Source organism: Ictidomys tridecemlineatus, chromosome 3, assembly GCF_052094955.1.
Source record: "Ictidomys tridecemlineatus isolate mIctTri1 chromosome 3, mIctTri1.hap1, whole genome shotgun sequence".
NCBI lineage: Eukaryota > Metazoa > Chordata > Mammalia > Rodentia > Sciuridae > Ictidomys > Ictidomys tridecemlineatus.
The window spans coordinates 158,763,686-158,782,469 of NC_135479.1; the positions used below are offsets into that span (position 1 = coordinate 158,763,686).

Here is an 18,784-nt window from a genome sequence, read left to right on the forward strand (position 1 = left end):
TAAGGAAACAGAGGCACAGAGAAGTTAGGAGGGTTTAGTCACATAGCTAGCAAGTGACTCTAAGGCATTAAGAGAGCACAGGTGTCGGATTCAGAAAGATTCAGACAGATTTTACTTTAAATCCTATAGCTCACTCGCTGTTGGATCATGAGCGGGGTATTGATCTTTTTAGTTCAATTTCCTCACCATCAAAATAGGCTCATGTCGAAGGTTTGTTTTTAGGATTAAATGAAATATGATAATTCATTTAACCTATTTAATTTAGTACCTGGAATATCACAGCACACACAAAACGTCTAACGACGACGTCTTAACCTGCATTGTTTGACCATTGAATGGCACGTGGTCTTTTGTTTTTCTTTCTCTAAGTCTTTGGGCAGCCACTCCCAAAGACCATGAGCTCCTTGGGAACCTTGTCTCGTTTCTCTTGCATCCTACCCTGGGCTGGCTGAGCACACTGGCATTCTCTTCAAATCCTTGTGGAGTTCAGCTGATTCAATCAATTCCCATGTCACTTCTCTTCCCAGCAAATTCCCTAGAAGCATGCACCATCTTTATGTCTCCTTGTCTGTCTCAGGCTACCTCCTCTAGGGCACCAACCTGTGTTTTTTCTTTTTTTCCCTCCTCTCTTTCTTTCCCGCAGCACCACCTGGAGGCCAGTGGCTTCGGTTTTCCCAGTGAAGACGAATTCATCACAGCAGAGAAGATGCCCCATTCGAGGAGAGCAGTTCAACTGCAGATGACCCCAAACGAAGAGAAGGAATTCTGAATTCTACTTCTTGTGTATGTTATCCTGGGATTTCCTTGCTGGAGGTCAGAGATGGGAGGGTGGACAGACAATCTTTATGCCAAATCAGAAAACTAGGTAGTTTAAAGCAGAAGACTAATTCCAAAGCAAGTATTAGAATTATGAGTAAAAGTCAAGTAGAGAGTAGATAATTACTTGTCTACACATGTCCTAACATCTGTCATCTCACAGTCCTCCTTAAGTTATATTCTGTCAGGATATCAACAAAGTGCTCAAAAACCTCCAACACAAGTTACTAACTCTGAAGGGAGATCTACCACAGGCTATATTAATGATGGGAAAGGAAAGGAAAGGGAACACATATTTGACAAATAGTATTATGTTCCTGCATTGAACTAGGCACTTTGCATAGAGTATTTCATTTCCCTCAGCAAGTTTGCAATCCCTCAGCAAATTGTAATATTATTCCAGTTTCATGATGAGAATCACCAAAATTAACTGCCTTAGATCACGCACCTAATAAGGTAAAAGGGGCTACTCTAGTGAACATACCAGGTCACTCTTGCTTCCAAAAATTGCTTCATGCTTCGGGCAGTGCAGCTTGGCTACCACTGACTAAGAGATAAGAACAGTCACCAAGGTAAGTGGCTAAGGAAAAAGGAAAGGAGTTATTTAGAAACCAAACCACTAGGTTGACCATCACTGCAACAGAAATATTGCATCACTGCTTTGAAGCCATTGAAAGACCATTCTGACAATTGCAAAATAATTAGCACAAGGGCCTTCAGATTAGATTGAATTGGATTGTATAAGTACCTGGGCAAGGTACTTAACCATGGTAACTCTCAGTTTCCTCAGTTGTTAAAAATAATAATCTTAGTTCCTGCCTCATAGAACCACTGCAAAGATTAAATGCAATAACTTGCATAAAGTGCTCCTTGCTTAGGAGGGAGCCTGACTCACAATAAGCTAACTGCAGAAATGTTAGCTTTCATCAATAGTGTATAATGTTAAAGAACTGGGAATTTTTTAAATCACTGGAATTGCTGTAAGGATGATAAATACACATACTTCCTTAATAAAGAGAAGTGATTAATTTACAAATAGCAGCACACATTTGCATGTAGACAATAATGTGATAATATCCTTAAATACAGTTTGTTCTTCTAATAAGAACATCAGAACACACTGCCTCCCGTTGATTCTAAACACCGCCCCTTACTTGTTTACATTGTTAAATTGCTTAGCAACCTCCCTCCTAGGCTTGAGGAGAGACATAAAATTTCAATCAAGAACAGGACAAAATACCACAAATCTTAAATAAATGTACTATCATATTAAAGATTAACACAAAATTTCATTTATTTTCAAATATCTTCTCATGATTTTGACTTCCTGCAAATTTAAATATTTTTCCCCTATCCCTCATGAGAGGTGAAGGTTGAGTACAGCTGGCTGTGTTGATGAAAGGCTGCAGGGATTCCAGGAAGGGATGGGTCTCTGGTCTTTTTCCAGAGCTCATCTCATCACTAGTGTTGAACTTTCTCTTTCCTTCCTTTCTCACATTGGACCAGCTCAACAACCATAGATGGAGTAAAAGTGAAAGTGATCAGCAATCCCTGTAAAAAAAGAATAGAAACATTTGTGTTTTATCGTTTCAAAGGACCTTTGTCTCAGCTGCTCTGTCACATAGAGTCATTTATGAGCCTACCATAAGTAGTCCCTGAAATTTCATCAGCCATGAATATCCACCTGCCAAGAATAATAGTCTCAGATTTCTAGTAGATTTCCCTACCCTCCACATTATCATCCTATTTGCCTCATTTGTAACCTTCCCCAGATTCTATCTTACCCCTGGCAATTCATTTTAAGTTCTATTTTCAAACAAAGTAGAAAAATATATAGAAAGCAAATGTTCGATTTAACGATTGACTTGAAAGACCTCAATCTTGGTTTCCATTGAATTTCTGAAGGCAGGTCACTTGGATGCCTATAGCAAAGACACTCCAGAAGCACTTTCCATCAGGTGAAGTCCTTTCCATAGTGCATTCTCTTTCTGTCCTTTTTATTCTCCTCAAGAGTTGACTTGGAACAGGAGGCCCAAGCCTCAAGGTTTGCCTCATCTCCAAGTTTCTTGCCTTATTAGTTTTTGACCTTGAATACTTCACTACACCATTTTGAGCACATGTTTTTCTGTTGGCACAAGGAAGTAGATGCACTAGGTAAATGTCAAAGTCTGGTTCAGCTCCAAAATTTTCAACTCTGTATATTTTCAAGAGGGACTTTCACTTCTGGCTACAATGTAGAAAATCACCATAGGCTAATACCCAGATTAAGGCACAAAGAAAAAAAGAGGTAAGTTACAAACATCAGCAAAGACAAGAGAATTAGATAATTACAAATTCTTAAGTAAGCATATAATCACCAGCTGTTTGCTTCCCAAGGGGCATTTGCCTACTGTAGGTACAAGCTGAAGATTAGATTTGGGCCAAGCAGAATGACTCAAAAAGAAACCAGTAAAATTTCTGATTAATGTACAGGACTAATATACTGAATAAGAAATAGAAGAGTATAAAATACGAGGCTCATTCTCACATGTTTTGGTGTAGTGAAGAAGGCTTAAAGGGGCTAAACCAGACAGATAAATAAAATACCCTATTGTCTATAATGCTCAAAAGACAGGTCCCTATAGAAATATGAATGTGTAATAAATGCACAACAGTTCCTCTCCTCAAAACATTTGCCAGATTTTGAAACTTTGTGGAGTGGACATCTGTGATGTAAGTTTAAAACTTCTAAAAAGCAGAACTTTCAGAGCTAAGGAAACAGGTTTCCCATCAAAAGCCCAAAAGTGACTTCTGCAAAGTACAGGGACAAAGCAGAGGTGAACTGAGATGCACTAAAACCTGCAATCCACACTCATACTTAGCACAGTATTTGCCTTTCTGGCCACCAGAGAAAAGGAGAAACCTTTGCTACAAAAGATTTCACTGGAGCATTTGGGGATTTTGTTGTTTATTTGTTTCTTTGGAGTTGGTTTTAATACCCAATGTCTATAATACAACACAAAATTACTGTCATCAAAAAAGAATTGAAGACTTATAATGAACAGAAAAAAATCAAATCATAGAAGTAGGCTCATAGATATTTTAAATATGAAAAGTAGTAGAAAATGACTTTAAAATAATTAATTAATTAACTTATTTAAAATAATTATTTATTTAATTAATTTAAAATAATTAATTAAAATAACTTGTCTACAGCAGAATTAATTTTGTACATTAAAGGAAAAAGGGAAACTAAATAGGTATTAAATATTAAGAGTTGTGAAAGAAAATTGAAATGGTTCAAAAGAATTATATGGACATTTTGTAACTGAAAAAATACAATATCTAAACTTAGGAACTCACTGGGTGAGTTTAACTCATAGATAAGATCAGTTTTGTAAAATGCCCCAAACAAAACACAATAGTGCAATAAAAAAGATGGAAAGAACAAAATGAAATACAACAGACAAGGTATGTATTCAAAAGACCTAATACATGTACAATTGACATCTCAGAAGGAGAGGAGGGGATGTGGGAAGAAGAATTGTTGTAGAGATAACAACTGAAATTTTTCTAAAACTGTTAAAGATGACAAGACACAAGAATAAATAACACCAGGAAGGATTATGACAATGAAGAATACTTTTAGGCACATCAGATTCAAAGTGCTGACAATGAAAGACAAAGAAAAAAATATGAAAAGAACCACTGAGGGGAAAGGGAGGCATATTACATCTAAAGTAACAACAAGGCTAATAGTCGACTTGTCAACAGGAACTTTGAAGCCAGAAGACAATGGTATAACATCTTCGAAGAGCTAGAATAAAAATATTGAATCTTATACCACTTTCTCAAGCACAGGACAAGTCGATTACACTGCTACGCAGAGCTATTGTCTTTGTAGAATCCACACTCTAGAGAGGTCTTCCCCCTGCAGTCACCCACACTACCTCTTAGATAGGCTCCTTTAGCAATGCTGAGTCTTGCTCAGGTATGTGATTTAATGAGGTCGTGCAGGTCTGCTCTGCATAAGACTGTACCTTACTACCCCACCCCTCCCACTTCCTTACCTACCTGTGACCTTTGCAGAAATCTGTCTCTAACGTTCTTTTGTTATAATTATGTATGCATTCCTTGTACACCTTCTCCATTACAATGTAAGACCATAAGGACAGGGATTTTAGCCTTTGATCACTATTCTAACCCCAAGCATCTACCCAACTATTTTGCATATAGTAAGTTCTAAAAACATATTAAATGAAAGAATTTAAAAGTTAGTCACCATTTTTATTTACTTATCTGATCATTTCTTTCACTTTCTCCTTTAGTAAGCATTAGAGATTTGAGCCATATCAAAACTCAAAACACTGCTCAATCTAGTCACCTCTTCCTCAAGGGATTCTCCCCTAAATTTTCTGATCTATGTCAATTCCTCCTATTTTGCCCTCTCTTAGCATTTATCTCTGCAGAGTGATTCTTTAAGTCTTCTTTTCCACTAGATCCATTTCTGCAGAGACCTCATCTATTTTTGCTTTCCTCTATTCCCAAAAGTAATACAATCATTGGCACCTAAAACACACTCCACAAATAATGAATGAATGAATGAGTGGATGGATGATCAGAATAGGCTCCCCATTTGTTTTGTCTAGAGCAGAACTAATTTTGTACGTTACTTGTCCCTTCTGGCTGTGCTGTTTACTGTTTGCTTATGATTGATAAGCTTTGGCATCGTATATGCCACTTTCTCAGTGACACTGAGCTGTTTGACTTAAGCTAAGATAGGAGCTGGTTGGTATTCATAAGTGTTTCTCATTGGTTTGTGTTCAGAGAAAAGGTTAAAAGAGGAGTAGTTTGCCAATTAGCAAATACCCACTTAATATTGCTCAGATCTGTGAAAATTTCCAATTAATATTACATATTAAAATTTAACAATAAGGAAGATTCTGGAGATTGATCTAGCAAGAAAAAGAATAAAATAGAGATAGACTCATTCTTCATCAGAATGGGAAGATTATGGCAATTGTGATGAAGATGCCAGAACCCATTTATAGAACTTTGATTATGATACCATTTGAACAAAACCAGAAGTATGGGTGAGGAGGGAGGATATTGGCAAATGTGGGAATATATGTGTGTGTGCTTTTATGTGTGCCTGTTTGTGGTTAGTTGAAATTAGCAGGCCCAACCCCTGTCTCTGCTGCATATTAGTTGTACAAGCTCGAGCCAGGTCGATTAATGCCCCTGAGCTTCTGTTTCTACATACCAGCTGGTATGAAGATCAAATAAAATAACAGATATGAACATTCTACATTCTTTGGAAATACTGAAAACAAATGTGTGTGTGTGTGTGTGTGTGTGTGTGTGTGTGTGTGTGTGTGTGTGATGTTATAGGACCAATGTAACGATCTGTCTCTTTGGATATTGCGATTTTTTTTTTCATTTTCCCAGGTGAAAGGTTAGACCTGAGGGAAAGTCATATTGTATCACCTCATTATCAATTCATTTATGGCAATTTGATCCAACAAATATATTAAACTCCCTGTAATGTGCCAGACTCCATAAGGCCATGGAAAATAAAATTATGAACTAAATATGATCCAGCCTCACAGAGTTCACACTTGAAAGGAGGAAGCATATGGGCATAAAAATAATTTAAAAATTCAAGGCAGAATATGCAGAGTGCTATTAGTGGAATTTATAGACTACATACCAGGAAATCACACTCAATAATTTATTCAATAAATATTTATTGAATACCAACTATGAACAGGCACTATTCTAGAACCCACAGATAGTAGAAAGATAAGGACCTCTATTTGTGGGGCTGACACCCTGAAGTGTGAAAGCAGAGCCTACACTGATATTTTCCTCGATAAGCAAAGCAATTCTAGTTAATTGCTGTGTTGCAATAAGATAAGGCAACAACAAGTTTTGGAAGGGCAGAAGGTCTTTCATATTTGAGCTGAGACAAGAATGATGAGAACGAGGCAGATTTAAGACTTTCTGAGAGTGGATGTTTAGCACAGAGCCAATAGCAAGAGCTCAGATTGGGAGGTGAGCAAGCTGGTGGGCTTGAGGATCACAAAGAAGGGGTTATGTGAAAAATGTGCTATGAAAAAAAAAGTGAGAAAATGATGCTGCAGGGAGAGAAGCAAGGGCAAGTTGGAGCCAGATGGTATGCCATGGTGAAGAATTGGGGATTTTAAGGGAGCTGCCGTGAGAAGCCATGGAAGGTTTTATGTAAGGAGAAGAGATAGGCTCTGACTTTTCATTTTAAAAGAACAGTCTGGTTTCTACATGGCAAGTGAGGACCGCAGTGGGGAGAAGGTGGAGCCAGAAAATGTGGACAAGATGGTATTTTCAGAATCCAGGTGAAGGATAATGTGTGACGGCTGGTAACTGTGTGAGAGGCAGTGGGAAACTGAGAAAGGGACAGATGCAGGGTGTTTTGGAGGTAAGCCAGCAAAAATTGGAAGAGGAGGAGAAAGTTTGTTTCTAAATAAAGAATGCTTCCGTTTCTATCTTTAGTTCAAAAGCCTTTTATGTCAAATGATAGAGCAGTTAATAAATTAATTCTAAAAATATATCTAATGTACATTTAGGCTACATGTTCAAATTCTTTAGGTCTTTAACATTTTTTTCTATTATAAAAATAGTAGATGTTTATTAAAGAAAGTTGTCAAATAAAGGAGAGCAACAATTTAAGAATGTAAGTCTATAATACAAAAGAGGCTATATGCATTTGTAAGAAGAGAAGGCTTATTTATCCCAAAGAAATACTACGATTTGATCTTGTGTTGGGGGTGGTGCTGTATCAGGTTTTGCCTCTTTTTCCGTAGCATCTTTCAAAACCTGAAAACAATTTAACAATGTTAACACAAATGCTAGCTGTGGACGTTTTTCATATATCAGAGATGATTTCCATCATTGGGGCAAACGGGCCTGGGAATGCCCAGATGTCCTAGTATGTCAGGAGCTGATAGAGGGCACATCCATCTCCCCACCAAGACCTTAAGTATTATGCAGAGTCCCTGCTGCAAATTCATTTCCATCCGTGTTTCCACAGGGAAGGAGGGGGACTACAGCTATTTACAGCAACAATTGCCTGAGCAGGGACTGAGTAATGCAGTACCTTGAGGAAGCTAGGTTGGAAATCTTTGTCAAAAGGCAATCAAGTCTATAGTTGGAACCGGCCACTGTGAGCCCCTAATCTGCAGGGGAGCCCTCATGCTGTTTTTAATTCATTTGCCTTTTTTGCCCCCCTCTGCATAAAGACTGAGGATGTCATCGAGGTAAGATGGGCAGGAATGAGTCCTTAGGGGGCACGCCCAGGGATAGAGCCCTGCAGAGAGCAGAGGGGCTGCAGACTGCTGGTCTGGATCCTCCCAATGCCCACCCCCGCGCCGATCCCGTCAGAGGCTGGTGAAGTCGGGGCGAGCTGGTAAGGCTGCCATGTGGCCCGCATCAGCTCCTCGCAGCATCCTCTCCCCTGCCGCGCGCAGTAATGGATCTCTGCGTCCTAAAAGCGGAAGATAATGCCGGGTTTAGCTTATAAATAGATGGTTGTATGCTCTCCCTGCGAAGCATTGATTGAGACAGCCAAGCTGACTATTGATCTAATTTTAACTTACATTTCAGCCCGCATCCTCCCCGCCTTGCTGTCGCAGCTCGGCGGAGCGCGGGACACGCTGTCTCGTGCGACCGCCAGAGGGCGGACCACTTGTCTTCCCGGCTCCCTACCCGTCTGGCCTCTGTTTACACAGACTTACAATACTGGCCTTTATTGGGTTCGAAAAAAATAGAAGTTTGATTTTCCTGAGCCCAGGATGACCTCATCATTCATGAAAGTCAGAGAAACGCGGAGAATTGGATGACAGGCAGCTGGGAAAATAAAGCTTGCATTTCACCTCCTCCCACTCCACCACCTACACGGAGCCTGGGGATGGGCTTCTTATCTAAAACCCACGCTGCCGGATCCGGGAAGTGGGGGAGGACGGTAGGAGTGGAATGTTAAGATCTTCTTGGTACCCTGGGTTTCTGTTTAGAAGATTAATATCACCTACTCTCTGCCTACGAAGGCTCTCTACTAAGCTGTCACCAAATGCCAGCACACCAAGTCTCCAGGAAAGAGTGGCATTGCTTTAAAATATTATTAGTTATTCCTAAACTCAATTCATCTTGTCAAAGTTAGTATAATGGTCATCAGCAATTTTATACTATTGGCTTGTAAATTTCAGATCTTCTTATAACATCAAGTGAATAATTTCAGGTAATTGAATTCTGACATTTTTGCTTACTACCACGGAGCACAGGATAGCCGACACGTCAAGAGGAGATACTGCCCCAGAAATTCCCCAACCCTAGAGCTCAGGATTTGAACTTCCTTCTGAGGTTGAATAAAACATACTAGTAGGAACTCCTGTTTATCAAGAACCCCACTGCGTCAAGCACTGTGTTGTTTTATATTTTTTACCTCATTGGATCCAAAAGACAATATATGAGATTCTATTATTATCTCCATTTTCCAGTTGGAGAAACTGAGGCCAAATTCTTTACCTAAAGATAAGAATTAGAAAGGGGCAGAGCCAAGACTCAAACCTCAGTAGTGAGTGACCCAAAGCCCTTGCTGTAGACCACCCTGTCAAATGTCTTAAAGATAATCCTACCCCTGGCAAGATCTTCAACTCTCTCCACGTCCAAGTAAAGACAAGATGGCTATTTTCAAATGAGGCCTGCTTGGGCCTAAACCAAAAATCTCTTCATAGGGAGATCTAGTACAAAAGTGAAAAACTTAAAAAGAGCATATCTTCTGCATTGTTGCTTCTGCTAATACCTTTTTAGTATGGAAATAAAATAATCAGATGGGAACTTTCAGTAAAGGGCTGTCGCCTGACCACTCAGTCAACAAATCCTTGCTCACAGTGGCCTGGCCATTGTAGTGGGCACTGGAGCCCTGCAGCAAGAAAGGCAAGAAATCTTTGGAGGGGAGGGGGTTATAAATATGTGAACGACTAAACACATAATTCTTGATGATCATAAAAGGGGAGGAGTGAATCAAGAGAGGCTTGAGGAAATGACATTCAAACAGAGAGCCTCAGGGTGAGTAGGAGTGAGGCAGGTCTAGATGGGAGTGGGAGAAGAGGCTGCAGAGTTCATGTGGGATTTTTTGTTTACCAAAGCGAAGATGATCATATTCAGTGCAATAGGAGACCCCTTAGAGATTTAAGCATGAGACCAAAGTGATCCAATTCATGTTTTAGAAAAATTGCTTTGTCTGCTGTGGGGAAATGGGACGGCAGGCAGAGCGAGCAGGGGGTGTGGAAAGACTGTCAGGAAGTTACTTCGGTAGCTCAGTAAATGATGATGGGGGCTGGACAAGGCTTGGCATGTTGGAGATAGGGAGAAGTGGACCGACCGACTCTTCAGGGTTTGGTGATGGATTGGACAGGATGACTGACAGACAGATAGGGCTCAAGCTGTCTCCTGGTCTCTGGTTTGAGGCATTGGATTAAATGAGACCACCATTTACTAATCAGAACATGAAAAGGAGAAAAAATTTGGCAACCTTCTCATTTGAAGAGTGAAGGCTGCTGACCACCCAGATAGAAAGGAGAATTGAACAGCAAGTGTTGAGTGATTTGTCACTTCTTCATTGCAGTTATTCTCTTGCAGCTTCTATTTTCATTGTGTTGTTGTTGTTGTCATTGCCTCCACAGTCAGAAAGGCTAGCATTAATATTGCTGTGAGTACAAGAGAATAAGAGCCAGACACGGTAGCACATGCCTGTAATCCCAGCGACTCAGGAGGCTGAGACAGGAGGATAGAGAGTTCAAAGCCAGTCTTAGCCAAAGTGAGATGCTAAGCAACTCCCCAAGACCCTGCCTCTAAATAAAATACAAAATAATAATAATAATAATAATAATAATAATAATAAATAGGGCTGGAGATGTGGCTCAGTGGTTGAGTGCCCCTGAGTTCAATTCCCAGTACCCCCCCAAAAAATAAAAATTAAAAAAAAAGAGAATAAGAAAACAATGAATCAGTGGTATGTATATGTGCTTTTGTGATAAAACCTGGAGTCTGTAGGCTCCTAAGGAACCTGAAGAAACCAAGCAGCAGCAGACAGAAACCAATCAGTTTCTTCAATAGGACTCACAGGGCCAGGCAGCATTTCTGAGTTTACAGAGCCACATACAAGGAGAATCAGAATGTTAGAGCGGGGAAAGGTCTCCTTACAAAAATTAAAGACCCAGAGGGTTGAAGTAATTGGCCCAAGGTCACATAGCATTCTTGTAAGTGAACAGGGGGGAAAGCAATGTTTCTGTTCTTTCCTATGCTGCTTTGCCTCTCAAGGGCTGGGGCTTTCTCTCTTAGACAGGAAAACTTCATGAGGAGAGGCTGCAGAGCTGCTACTCGGCCAGGAAAATGTACTGTCACCCAAACACTTTGAGAAATGCAAGTCTCTAGACATTACATTCACCCCTGCATGCTGCAGCTCTCCAGATCAGAACCCTGCCCCTTCCTGAGCATAGGTTGGCAGTTGGCCAGGAGGCACGGAGTTCATCCAGCCCCTGGCAACAGATCATTCTTTCCCTAGGCAGAGAGGTGGACAGATTATTTCCTTCCCTCGCCAGGATGCACGCTTTCCATTGTGGGAATTTCCCCATTATAAAGAAAGAGTTGATCACACACTGTGCGCCCGCCTCCTTCCCTCTAGAACACTAAGTTTATAAAGCAATAAAGACTAGCTGATCCTTTCCTTCCTCCTCACTCTATTTCTTGCCTTCCTTTGTTTGAGCATGTTAGAATTAGACTGGAACTGCAGCTCAGCATCCGTCCTGATATATGTAGAAACATGAGATGCAAACAATTGTCCTGCCACTTTGCCATATGAAGAGTGTCATAAGACTAAATTTTGCCACTATCGAGGAAAGTGAGAAAGACAAGAACGGTTTGTCCATTTTATCTATCACACCCTTTTGAAATAAGGTTTGCTACAACTATGGCTGGTGAGGGTTATGGATCTTAGTCATTAGGTATAAACAATCCTGTTTGCTGCTCGAATTCACTAATTTCTTTTGATCTCTTCAAGTGGTAAATGCTACTGTGTTTCTACATGGTTCTTCTTCTGAAGCATTTCGGTTCTAGAATATCATCACCTCTTCCTTCCATTGTAAGGATGGTAGTAGTAACAGCAGTGGTTCTCTAAGGAAAGACATTCTATACTACAATCTACAGAAAAGCATCTGATGGCATTTCTCAGCGGAGACTGATATTTTTGCAACAGAGAATAGTCATGTGACTTTTTAAAACAAGTAACAGGGTAAAAACAATGGCATAGGGAGATAGTTAGGAATCATTTCTGGAGTATAGAATTTATTCACTGAGGACTATCCACAATTTAATCAAATTACCTAAATGCTAAAAGCTACTTTAACATTCAGCCATATATGCTTTTAAAATTCTCACATTGACTAAAGGAGCTTTCATTTTTTTATTTACATTTTCTGTATTTTTCAATGGTTTCTACAATGCAAATATATATAAACTTGATCAAGAGGGGGGGAAAAAAGCAAAATCACTTTTTAAAATTTCATCTCACATTGAAAAGACAAATCGAAATTCAGAGGATAACTGGGTAAAGGTTGAGAGTACTTCTTAATATTAATCCCTAACAAAAGTAATTTGGGACAAAATACCTGTAAAAGCAGTGCAGTCATTTAAAAAAAAATAGGAAGAGTTTAAAAGTTGCCTTGATATTTTTTTAAAAAAATTATTATTTGATACCAGAGAGTAACAGGAATTTGTCATTCATGCACCAAGTGACACACTAAAACGGCACTGCTTTGAGGCATTTCTTCAGTGGAGAAAGGCATGGCTGCCCCTGAACAGAAGCATTATGCTGGAGGGTGTCTCCCTGGGATCCGCATCCAGTTTGTAAATATGACATGCAATGAGTAACTAACCTAATTAGATTCATTGACTTAATGAGCAGACAGTGGCCCAAAGTGCTCACCAACAAGCAAGATGTAAAGATTAAGGAAGGAAAAGGACAACTTAACACCATAAAATATGGCAGACCTTTCACAACCAGTCGACGGGCCAGAGATGGCAATTTCCTTATGAAAATTGTAAGGAAATGAATTATTAAGAACAATTCTCTGAATAAACAAACAGAAGCATGTTTCTGCTTTTCATGCTGCTTATCTAGCCTTAGCAAGCTGTTCATTCGTGAGAAATATTTATTTAACGACAAAGATTTTAGCAGGTCCTTTTCTTTTCCTGGCCATCTTGATAGCGTTTGACAGGCTGTGGCATGAACATGGTGCTTCCCATCTCTCTCTAGTGGGCACAAATAGCTTGACTTTCGTGGTGGTTGTTATTTTGGGGGAGATCTGAACTTGGCTTCTTGATGCTAATGAGAGAAAGAAGACTGAGAATGAAAATGTCCATGTTATTTTTTTTCTCCAGCTGGAGAAACTTCTGCTGTGAATATGAAATATTATTCTGTTATAGGAGCATACATACCCTTTTCCACTCTTTAGTCATTTAAATCATTTCCTCCCCTGTTGTCCCTTCAGTTTGGAGCTGTGGTTTCCCTTACTTTTCCTGCAGAAACCCATGTGCACCCAGTCCCCTGGCGCAGAGAGAGAAGATGGGCTGCAGATTGTTTGTCTTCCTCTACACCTTGCTGAGGCTGCACCAGCCTTTGTCCCACTTTGAAAGCACACTGGAATGTGGAGGAGTGAGGTGGCCTGAGCACAAGGATAATCCTACATTCATTTCCATTATTACCCCATTTGCAAACTTCAGAACTTTTATCTGTTATAACAAATTGTTTGTGGCAAACTCCACAACTAACTGGGACAGTATGTCACAACACTGTGCTCGAGAATTACACATGTAATGTACTTCCATTTCTAAGATGAAGTGAGGGACTTTGCCACAGAGGGCCCCTGGACTGACCAAGAATAATATTTCATATTCACAGCAGAAGTTGCTCCATGAGTAGCTGGTTAATCCGTAGGATGGAAAATAAACTCAAGGCAAATTAAAAGAAATACAATATGCAGGAAGATTGAAACAACCCAGATTATGATGACACATATCAACACAGAAATACTATGTTGACCAAGGCATTGACCCTTTTGGTGACTCAGTTTACTCTTTTTCAAAATAGAACAATTAATGATGCTGTCTTCATAGAATTGCTATCAGTACTACACTCTAACCAGCTGAGCTAACTGGCCACAGCCTAGGATGGCTAATACCTGTAAAATGCTGTGGATGCTGCCTGCCTGCCACCTAACCTAGAAAGCTCCGTAAGTGCTAACTCATTTTTACTACTGTCATTATGTAGACCCAGCCATCTCAATGTTAAACCCAGAATAAGCTCCACCACTGCTAGTGTTGCTAATTTTACTAGCTCTAAATTCACCCTAACTATAACATAATAATGAAAGGGAAAGGGATTTGCAGCCTTCCTTTTAGCTAGTTCAATCCGTTGTTGAGGCAGAATGGAAGTACAGATAAATAGAAAATTAGCCTTTAAACATGTTTGATTTCTAGTGGAAGTGCAAATTGGCACACACCTTCTAAAGGCTGTTAACAACCTTAAAACACAAATACCCTATTCCCCAGCAATTCCTCAACTGTGAAATTTATCATATGGGAACAATCAGGGATGTGTGAAAAGACATATGTGTTAGATTCTTCTTCAAACTTATTTCTAATACTGAAAAAAAATGGAAGAGACTTAATGTTCAACAATAAGCTACAAGTTAAATAAAATACACACATTTGTATGATTCCATGTGGCACAGACATTAAGTAGAAGATTACAGATTGACGTGGACCGATGTTCACAATATATAGCCCAGGGAAAATAACAGGTTACAAAACTGTATATCATAAAAATACTATAAATGTAGCAGTCGGGTCAAGATATATCAGTGCAAGCATTCCTTTTTAAATGAAGCTTGTAACATTCTGAAAACTTCTTTGAACCTTCCAATTTACCCATAGCATACATCTTATTTTTTGTTCTATTCTTATTTAATCCATAGTCTAGTCCATTGATTTTTTGTAATGCAATCTAGTTATTAAAGTCTTCTGCTCTCTCTGTTGAATAGTCTGTCAAAATGCAGTATTATTAGCTGTCACTGTTCGTAGTTCCAAGCTTTCCTCCTCTGATCTGACACTGTCTACTCCTCCTTCACTAACTCCCACCCCAGCAGGGAGGAGAGGGGAATCTCTTTTGTGCCGGAGAGCATGAGTAGAAGGGAGGTGACCAAGACCTGATCTGATGCCACTTTATTTCCAAGGCTCCTACTGCTACAGATCAGTGCTGCTGTCTGCACGGTTTCCCAAGGCCATATTTGGCTTCCCTCACAGAGCACTCCTCTCTCCTACCGTGGAAGCTGTGTGGCTCTTTGACCCCCACCCAGGCTGCTGTACACCCTCTACTTCTATCTTAATCTCTGCGCTCCCAGTCGATTTGTAGCCCCTGTCTTTGGATTCAGGAAGAACTGAAGAAGGGATTCTACTTCCTCCTGTCTTCTGGGCAAACTGCAGGATCTTTTCAAGCTCCACTGACATAAAGTATTCCATTGAGCCTTCTGAAATCACCTGTGGAGCAGGAACCTTCAATCTTAAAGAGACACAATCTCAAACAGCTGTCTTGCTCCCTGGGGTGGGGATGGGAGTGGTAGGGATGGTATGGTATGGTGAAAGAACCATGGAGTAGATGAAGACACTCTGTCATCCTTGAGTTATTGTAGAGGGCTATCTCCAGAATCCCTGAGGACTCCTTCCATTAAAAAAAAAAAAAAAAGAAGAAGAAGCAATTCAACTTTAAGTGTATTTACATCAGATAAAATGCACCTGATAAACATACAGTTGATGAGCATTAACAAATGCCTACAAGGACCTAATCACCACAAGACACAGAACACTTTCATCTGTCCAAAAAGCTCCTCTTTGCCCTCTGAAGTCACTAACTGCTCCCCTGACTAGGCACCACTGATCTGCTTTCTGTCCCTTGAGATACAGTGCACATTTGCTAGCATTTTGTTTAAGTGGCATAACAGCATTACCGTCTTGTGTCTGGCTAAGCATAATGTCTCTGAGAGATTCATCCCTGCTGTTGCTGTATCTTCTTTCCTTTCATTGTTACGTATTATGCCCCACACACACATATTGATACATCACAACTTGCTCATTCAATCATTGCTGATGGTTATTGGGGTTATCTTTTTTTTTTTTTTTTTTTTTTTTTAGGAAGAGCTAATTCTTATGAAGAAAGTTACTATAAATGTCCATGTGCAAGTCTCTATGTGAATTATTCTCTAATGTCTCTTGGGTAATTACATAGGAATAGAATGCCTATGTCATATGGTAGTGTGCATCTAACTATGAAACTACCAAACTGTTTTCCAGAGTAATTGTGCCATTTTTTATCCCCACTGAAAGTGTACAAAAATTCTAGTTCCTCCATATTCTTGGCAACAGTGCTTTTCATCTATCCATAATTTTAGTCTCTTTAATGGGCTTATAGTGTCCCATTGTGGTTTTAACTTGCATTCTCCGGATGGTTAATGAGGTTGAATATATTTTCATGAGCTTATCAGCTATTTATGTCTTTATTGCTAAGGTATCTGTTAGAATATATTGTTTATTTTTTCAAATTATTATTACCTTTTAGAATAATTTTTATTTGCAGAAAAAATGCAAAGATTATGCAAGTTCCTATATACCACATACCCAGTTTCCCATTTGTCACAACTAATAAGCCAATGTTGATACATTATTATTAAGCACAGTTCATACAAGTTCTGATTTTCTTTTTTTTTTTTAACTTATGTCATTTCCACATACCCTCCCATGATCCCATCCAGGATGTCACATCAAGCAGAGTCATTACATCTCCTTAGGCTTCTCCAGATCATGTCAGATTCGAAGACTTCTCCAGCTTTTGATGACCTTAACAGTTTTGAAGAGTACTGGTTGGGCCTTTTATAGAATGTACCTCAATTGGAGTTTGTTTGATACCTTTCCAATTAACTACGATTGTGGTTTTGTGGAGGAAGACCATGGAGATAAATTGCCATTCTCATTACATCATGTCAAGGGTACATGCTATCAAAATGACTTATCACCGTTGATACTGACTTGATTAAAGGGCTACGGTTCTTTGTAAGGCTTCTCCACTCTGAAATTCCTTTTCTTCTTTTCCATACTATATTCTTTTGAAGGAAATCATTATACACAGCCACACTTAAAGATATGAAATAATACCTCCTTAAGGCAGATTATCTGAACAAATTGTTTTAATGCTTCTGTACGATGATTGTCTATTTGCCCATTGATTTATTCATTCAATCATTTTCTGATATTGTTATGGACAGTATACACTCAGCATTTATTTTATACTTCATTATTGTTATAAACCACTACTCATTATCTATTTTTATTGCTCAAATTATTCTTGCTTTGGCCATCAGAAGTTCTTTTTAGTTAGCTCCTATGTCCATATGGTATATCTTCACCATATGTTTTTTGAATACTTCCTTACACTCTGTAACTACAAGATGAACCAGGCTCATCTAGAATATTCCTGGCATCATCTCTAGAACCAGCTGTTTCTCTCAGGAATCCTGGTTCCTTTCACTGGAGAATGTTATGAGAACCCAAGATATAGGCTCTGGGTGTACATACTGACTCTGGAGTGTCTGCTGTCTATTTTTAAAATAAGGTGTCTGTTATGGTTCAATTATAAGAGGCATTTTGGGGCTTTAGTTTTTAATTCTCAATACAGGTTCTCTATCAGATACACAAATATAGAGAATTAGTTTTGGTTATTTGGGTGAGGCTAATCAGGAATCATAGAAGCCTTTTAAAACTGGTCTTTACATTGGCCTCCTGGTGCTCAGACTATTATTTTGGTGTGCAGTTTTGCCTTGACATTCACTAGTCCTAGAGAAGAGGAACGTGCCCCTAGCACTTGCTGTTTCTCCACAGACGAGCAACAGTGTGAGAAGGATGGCTGTGAGGTGCTTAGAGAAACACTGAATTCAAAAGTGAGTCCACAAAGGGCGCAAGCATGAAGTTCAGACTCCAATAAAATTTGAAACAAACAGAGCATGATTATTTTATATGACATTGAAAAAACTCAATGTCAAATATGACTTCTGTGTTTACACTGAAAGCAGGAAAGTGGCTCTTGTTTGGTGATAGGCGTATAGCCACCACCGTCCAGAGCAGGAGGGATGTCGATATTAAAGCCCTGCAGTTTTAAGTCCCTTCTGATGACTGAAATGTTAGTGGCATTTTCTCAAAATATAGCAGTAAGCCAAAATATTCATGTTCACACCAGCTGAATATCTAATATCTGTAGGCAAAGAATTATGGAAGAAAAAAGATGAAAATGTAATTCTCTTTTCTCTATGAACTTACTGTTTGTTTGGTACAATGATTTCTGAATTTTTAATTGTACCCATATTAATGAATTTTTTGTGTTGACATATCCAATATATATACTGAATATTTATAAACCATGCAAACACGCTTTATATTTCACATAAACATACAGGAACATAAAATTTTTAATAGAATGAGATAAGGAAGAATATAAATAACTCTTCTAATATTTTCTCTCTACAATCCAGTGGATGATCCTGTTCACTGCCTGGGCTATTTGCACCCTTATAGGGGCTACTTCTCTATGGGAATAAAAGAAAAGGGGTGTGTGTGTGTGTGTGTGTGTGTGTGTGTGTGTGTGTATGTGTGTGAGTGACAAAGAGAGAGAATAAAAAGTGTTTTAAAATGGAGACTGGAAATAATGCATCTAAATAAAAAATGAAGTCAGTTTATTTATTTTGTTGTGTTTTGTTTTTTAAGAGTCATCAACTTAAAACTCTAAATCTGAGGAAACTCCCAAGACCTGAATTCTTCCAAGGTCATTTATGTCATTCATGGGCATTGTGTATCT

General features: G+C 39.1%; 1 long non-coding RNA gene across 1 annotated transcript; it reads right to left on the bottom strand.

Moving 5' to 3' along the window:
• Positions 1-7,536: 7,536 nt before the first annotated feature.
• LOC120884482 (uncharacterized) lies at positions 7,537-8,631 on the bottom strand. The gene is made up of 2 exons (XR_005726929.2): positions 8,427-8,631; positions 7,537-8,314 (listed from the first exon to the last, which is right to left on the bottom strand). It is a non-coding gene; the product is annotated as an uncharacterized LOC120884482 (long non-coding RNA).
• Positions 8,632-18,784: the final 10,153 nt, after the last annotated feature.